At 41.4% G+C, this 6,879-nt stretch overlaps 1 long non-coding RNA gene across 1 annotated transcript in view; it reads left to right on the top strand.

Annotated features, from left to right (window-relative positions):
* The window catches only part of LOC125615814, a 75,385-nt gene extending 70,169 nt beyond the window's left edge, over positions 1 to 5,216 (top strand). The window contains exon 4 of the long non-coding RNA XR_007346408.1: positions 3,900 to 5,216. This is a non-coding gene — a long non-coding RNA (uncharacterized LOC125615814). The remainder of the gene's footprint in view (positions 1 to 3,899) is intronic.
* Positions 5,217 to 6,879: the final 1,663 nt, after the last annotated feature.

Raw genomic sequence — 6,879 nt, 5'->3', positions numbered from 1 at the left:
AGTACCCTCCCCCCCAAAAAAAAAAAAAAAAACTAATAAGTGCTGTGGAGGATGTAGGGAAAAAGGAACATGTATACACTATTGCTGAGAACGTAAATTAGTATAATTACTGGAAATAACTATGGAAGTTCCTCCAAAAGCTAAAAATAGAACTACCATATGATCCAGTGAGACCACTCCCTGGTATAGATCTGAAGGAATGAAAGTAGCATACTATGAAAATACCCCGAATACACATATCTATTGAGGCACAATTCATAATAGCCAAGTTAGGAGATCAGCCTACGTGCTCCAAAACAGATGAATGGATGAAGAAAATGTGCTGTAAATACACAATGGAGCATTATTCAACCATAACAAGTCCAAAATCCTGTCATTTACTGGAAAATGAATGGAACTGGAGATCATTGTGTTAAGCAAAATAAACCAGACTGAGAGAGATATGTATCACGTGTTTTCTCTCAAATATGGTATCTAGGGGGAAAAAAAGACAATGTGAAAGTAGAAGGAAGACTATTAGAAGAGGAAGGGGAGCGGGGGAGGGGAGGAAAGGAGGGTAATGGGGGTGGAAATGATCAAAATATGTTCAGTGCATATACAAGTAATCCACAATGAAACCTATGACTCTGTATAATTAATAGGAACTAATAAAATTTAAAAAGTGGGTTCGTGGAAATGAGTTTAATGAGGAGCAATAGGGAGGGCGTGGGCATCAGCCAGCAGAGGAAAGGAGGGAACCGGAAGGCAGAAAGCTCAGGCTACGGAATCCTTGCAGAAATGAAGCCATCTCTGATCATTCGGAAGAGCCACCTACAGCACTTTCCATGTTATTCCTCTTTGTAGCCTCAGGGCCAGGCCAGGGCTGAGCCCCAGGAGTCCAGTCAGAATCCAAAGGATTTCCCTTTTAAGTCTGCAGAATGTGGGGACGGTCACGTTGAGGCCCTGTTGTTGTCTCCAAGCCAGCTGACCCGCCCAGAGTCCCCTGGACGGGGCATGTCCATTCAGTCTGTGTGGCTTTGATTTCACTCAGCAGCACCCAGCAGAGATCTGGCGACACCCACGGGGCTGGCCAGGGGATCCTCAGCCCTGCCTGGTGCCAGGCTCTCCAACCCGTGAGAACCACAGAAAGGTTTCTCCTTCCTTCTCTGGGCTGCCAGGCATATGAAAAGTTGCCCCCTGAGGCTTGTCACGCCGTCCACTGGTCCTCAGACCTTCCCATTCGGTTTGGAGGGAGAGATTTTGAATCAGGCTGCCCAAGTTCCAGCCAGCTCCTGGCTGCTCTGGATCCCTGGGTCCCACTGAGAGTGAGGGGCATGGACGCCTGTCCTGCAGCCGACAGAGGCTACAATGTGCAGGGTGGATGTGGCCTTGCCTAGGACCCCACTGATAAGCTCTAAATCGTATACTGTTTCACAATTTGAATAAGAACCGGAGGTTTGAAAACCCTTGTGATGGGGGAAGAAAGAGAGATAGACAACGACTTTACCTGATTGATCAGGTAAAATTTGTAACAAGCAGAAATCTGAACTGGCAACCAAAATCCAAAACTCTATTCAAGATGTTCTCCCATCTGCAAGGCATCTTTATTCCCACTTGCCATCCAGTTATTCAGACCAGCTGGGAAGTCCATTCAACCTTGGACTAATTTAACCCCAGACCCCTGCAGGGTTTTGTTTATTTTTAAATGTTATCAAAGTGTAACATTAAAAAAAAAAAAAAAGGTAAGAGCATAAAAATCGTAGTCAGCTGTTTTAATTTTCACAAAGTGAGCCCAGGCCTGTAAACTACCTCCAAATCCAGAAACACAACACAGTTAGCACCCAGAAGCCCCTGCAAATCCTTTCAGCAACTTCCTCCTCAGGTATAACCATGACCCTGACCAACTTCTAACCATGACAACCTGTTTTGCCTGTTTTGGGCCTTACATAAAAAATGGAATCACACACACAGTATACTCTTTTATGCTATTTTTGGCATTCAACATCATCTGTGTAATTTATAATTGGAGTTTATTGACTTTCATTGTGGTAAAATATCCCGTTGTTTAAATACACATGATTTGTCAATCCATTCTATCAAAAGGGGCATTTGGGTTGGTCTGGTGGGTAATCACATGCATAGTGTTGCCCTGAACATTATTACACAAGCCAGGTCCTGTTTTCAAAGTCTGATACAAAACCACCTACTGTTGCTGCGGCCCTCTTTACCAAGATGTTTCACTCCCAAGATTTCACAGTTTTGGGACCCCACTTAACTTCCTCCCATAATGATTTATGTTATATTTTTTAATACAAATTACCCTGGCTGAAGAGCATGTTAATATCATCAGCATTTACTCATCTATGTGTGCCCACAGAGCTTTGTCTAGTGCCCTGCACAAAGCAAGTGTTCAACATTTTCTCAGTTAAATGGAATTGTTTGAGAATGAGCCCTACATACCTATCATCTCCCCTAGTCCCACTTCTCCATCTTCTCCAAACAAAATATCATCTCTCCCTTAAACATCCATTACAGCAATGGTGCTCAATTATTTTGTTTTTATATCTCCAATGTAAATAAATGGAAAACTCTATTCCCATGCACAAATTTTTAAATTTGTGTATTTATCACTATTTTAAATAAATAGAGTGAAATTTCTGCCATATTGGAAATTGTTTAATACTGCAAATATTTTTTAAAAAGTTGAAACTGCAAATTTGGCTCATACAAGTTATGGACAGTATTCACCATATTACATAATTGGCAAAGCAGTCTTCATTGACAAGTTAATTAACATTCAGATATGACTTCCCACTATTTTAAAAAATTATTTCAAATAAACATGTTATGGCAAACTTTACTTGTAAATCATAATTCTGAGCCACATAACTGTATGGGTTGGTGGATGATGGATGGGTAGATGGGATAGATGGATGAATGAATGGATGGACAGGTAGGTGAATGGGGGAATTGGTGGGTAGATGATGGATGAATGGATGCATGGGTGGGTGGGTGTCTGGGTAGGTGAGTGAATGTGTGGAGGCACAGAAATTCACCATGACCCTTTCACTTGAATGAAACAAAATTCCATACCTTCAATTTCCTCCCAAACCTTTCTTTGCTTTGCTTTCATGTGACTTTCTAGAAGGGATGCCTTCCTGCATTCTTTATATGTTAAATGTCCCAAAATCTGTTGCATTCCAGGACAATAAGTCTCCAACAAGAAGATCCAGGGAAGTGAAGAGTCAGTTCTTCCTTTCTGATGTGGGGGCAGAAAAAAAGAAGGTAGAAAGCTGTGTTTTGAACACATTTGCTCTGTGCTTGCTTTCTAAAATCATGATAAGAAGAGAGTGATTGGCGTTTGAAGATATTGGATCACTTTATTTTCTCATGCTACCCAGTCAAACCATGAACCTTAATTCTATCTCCGTGTCATACATAAAAGACACACAGCAATCCAAAAACTAGACAGAGATCTGTTTTCCAGTCTCTCAAGAAAATGGACAGCAAGGGATTTCCTAATAATGCTCACCTGGCATTTAGAAAGTTTAAAATTCTCCCTCTGAATTATTTTTCTATTTTACTTGTTATACTACGATCAGGTGTTTTCTAGGAAGGGTTAGAATCAGCACTAAAACGTTCTTAATTACCAAACAATATTTATTTCATTCATTACCTGAGTTCAATTTTTAATTTGGGTTGACTTTTCCCTGAAATTTAGCATAATAAACATTTTAGCTCATTTGCCCCCCACAGCTCAACTAGTTTGAGCTCATGGAATGCAAACTAATTTTAAAATAAGCAAGGGACTTGAAAGGCAAGCTTTTGCCGCCAAAAAAAAAAAAAAAGGAAAGAAAGAACATACTGCATTAATAGCCAAGTGGTATTTCTCTGACATCTGGTATCCTCTAATTCTCCAGAACAGCTGCAAACCTGAAAATACCCCCAAAGGCCTCTGGAAGTGAGCAGTGGTTCACTCTGGGAAGATTCTCACTTTGAAAACTACAGAAGAAAAGAGGAAACCGACTGTTCCCTTGGACAACTGCACACCCAGCAATGCAGACCTCTGAGGTCTGAAGAAGGTGGCCAACAAGCAGTCCAGACCCAGAAGCCTGGAGAAGTGGATCCCCAAGAATGAAGAGTAGGGACTCGGGGAACCCCAAAGACAACTAAGAAGAAGTTTGATCACTCCAAAGAGAAGAGCAGCAGATAGGGACAATATCAGCTGCCTTACCCCAGACACCTCAGGACCTCTGAGGGCCTGTGCATGGTATTAACACAAGGGTCCTCCTCCTGTACCTACCCTTTTGACTGTAAGGAGTTGACACCTCTGTGTATCAGCTCCTCAATCTTCCCTCAGTCAACCGTGTACCTGCTCCACCATGGCTATTGCTCCTCATTACTTTGCCCACTTGCATACCACCAGGGGCTTTTCATCCCAACTTTTATATCACAGATGGTTTACTTACACTGCCATCTCACAACACTCTACCTCTTTCCATGTTTGGTTTGAATTTCTGAGTATCCTATTTGTCCAACTTGACTTTTGAAGCCAAACTACGGGCCAAGACTCATTGACCAGCTTGTAGACTGGCTACTTTTGGGACAGGTGCCCATTTTGATTCCACCAATTATTAAGTGGGTTTGGGAAAGACATGTGATTCAAAACAGGGCTACTCTAGAGCTTCCCATTAGCAGAAATTGTGGTAAGCAATATATATATAATATATGTTTAGTGAGACCCTGAACCATCTAGGAGTATCAATTTGGTTTAATATTCTTGGCTTAATAAAAAGCAGGAAAACCTGATATGATTTCCAATGAAAACTTTTACCTCTTAAAATAATAACTTTAAATCATGTGGAAAGTTCACATATCCTGAGTACCATACAACAGAGAGGTAATTAACTATTCTTTCTCAGATGATACGGAGGATTTGTAAATATTTTTTCATCTTCCTGGAGTGTTAAAGTGGCTATTGGGATGTTATGTTCAGTCAGTTTTCTGTTGAATACAGCTAGCTCTCTTTTGCTATTGGAAAGTATTCCTACCAATACTCTCTAATCCATTTATCCCAGAGCTTGCCACAACCACAGGAAACATGAGCCATGTCTTTCTTAGGTCTTTTATGTGTTGGAGTTTAGGCATCAGGTCTAAGTGCTGACTCTAAAAATTCTCACGACATAGCTAAAAAAAAAAATACACATTGGTCCCTGGGCAAAATGGTAAACAGATGTCTCTTCACCCCTACATAATGATATCATATTCTTACTAAAAACATGGCCATAGTCTAAAATCCAATGAGAATGAAGTTAGTATAAACCATTAGCAATTTCCCTAATCAGAGTACTTTTCTCCTGCCCCTCTGACAAACCACACCCACTTGTCCTTCCAAGTCCAGCTAAACAAAATTTCTTGTTTTGAAATTCCTGGGATAATGGCTGGAAGAAAGACAGAAGGGCAAAATCCTGGGAAGTAGTTTGGGTAACTAGGAAAGGTTCCTGCAGGCAAGAATAAAGAGAGATTGCAGGGGAAAAGGCAGTTCATATCAGGAAGAAGCCTTAGTTTAGTGGCTAGAATTACCCCCAGGAGTAGCTACTTTAGCAGGATCAGTCTTAGATGCTACAATGAGGGAAGAAAAGAACATCTCACTTCCAGGCCAGTGAAAGGTGTTGGGGACAGGGCAGAGAGATACTGGTCTGGAATCCAAAATCAGGGTTGGAACAACAGAAAGAATAATGGGATCTGAGCCAGCATTCTGGCCAAGGGCAAGGCCAGACAGGTGCAGTGTATGAAGTTTGAAATAGGGTAGAAAGAACCAAGGGGCCAGGTAACTTGGAACTTTTCCAAGTTCAGAAAAGAGAAGGACAAAAAAAATCAAGATTTTAACTGACCTATATTCTCTGCACTCTTGGAAGTTCTTAATATGCAATTATCATACAGTTTAGCACTCACCTGTTCTTACTTTCTCTCCTAATGTTAAGGATCTGTATGTGAGGTGTCCCCCAAAATTTCATGTGTGAGACAAAGGTTTAGAGGAGTAATTATTGAATTATGAGAGCCCTTGTGACTTAATCCCCTCATGGAATTACCGAGTGGTACCTGAAGGCAGGCAGGGTGTGGCTGGAGGAGGTGGGTTATTGGGAGGGTGTCTTTGGGGTATATACTTTGCATCTGGCAAATGACTCTCTCTCTCTCTCTCTCTCTCTCTCTCTCTCTCTCTCTCTCTCTCTCTGCTTTCTGATCATCATGTGAGCTGCTTGCCTCTGCCATACCCTTCCTCCATGATGTTCTGCCTCACCTCAAACCCCAAGGAATGGAGCCTGTTGTCCATGGAGAGAGACCTCTGAAACCCTGAGCCCCCCAAATAAACATTTGCTTATCTACAGTTTTTCCGGTTAAGTCTTTTAGTCACAGCAGCAAAAAAAAAAAAAGCTGATTAAAACACCCATTCAAGCACCTATCATTAATTTATTGAGTTTCTGTTTCCTAAATGTAAATTCCTTATTAGAGAAATCTGAGTTGGCTTTTCATTTCCAGAAAGTCTCTTAAGAATATGGGTTGTGGGGCTGGGGCTGGGGCTCAGCGGTAGCACACTTGCCTTGCATGTGTGAGGCACTGGGTTCGATTCTCAGCACCATGTATAAATAAAATAAAGATCTATCAACAACTAAGGGAAAAAATATTTTTTAAAAAAAGAATATGGGTCAAATGTTAATTTCCAATGACCTGGAATGGGGGCAGAACTCCGGAAGGAGACCTGTGGACTGTAGTTATGTATGAGGAGAACACATGTTTCTAGGACACATTCTCAATGGGTTGCAGGATTCTAGAGGGGTAGGGTGGTGGCATATCTGAGACATACACGAAGTAGAAACTCTCTTTGTCGGCCTTCACTTC

Source organism: Marmota marmota, unplaced genomic scaffold (genome assembly GCF_001458135.2).
Source record: "Marmota marmota marmota unplaced genomic scaffold, marMar, whole genome shotgun sequence".
NCBI lineage: Eukaryota > Metazoa > Chordata > Mammalia > Rodentia > Sciuridae > Marmota > Marmota marmota.
The sequence above is the reverse complement of the archived record's forward strand: the minus strand, read 5'-3'. Positions and strand labels throughout refer to the sequence as shown.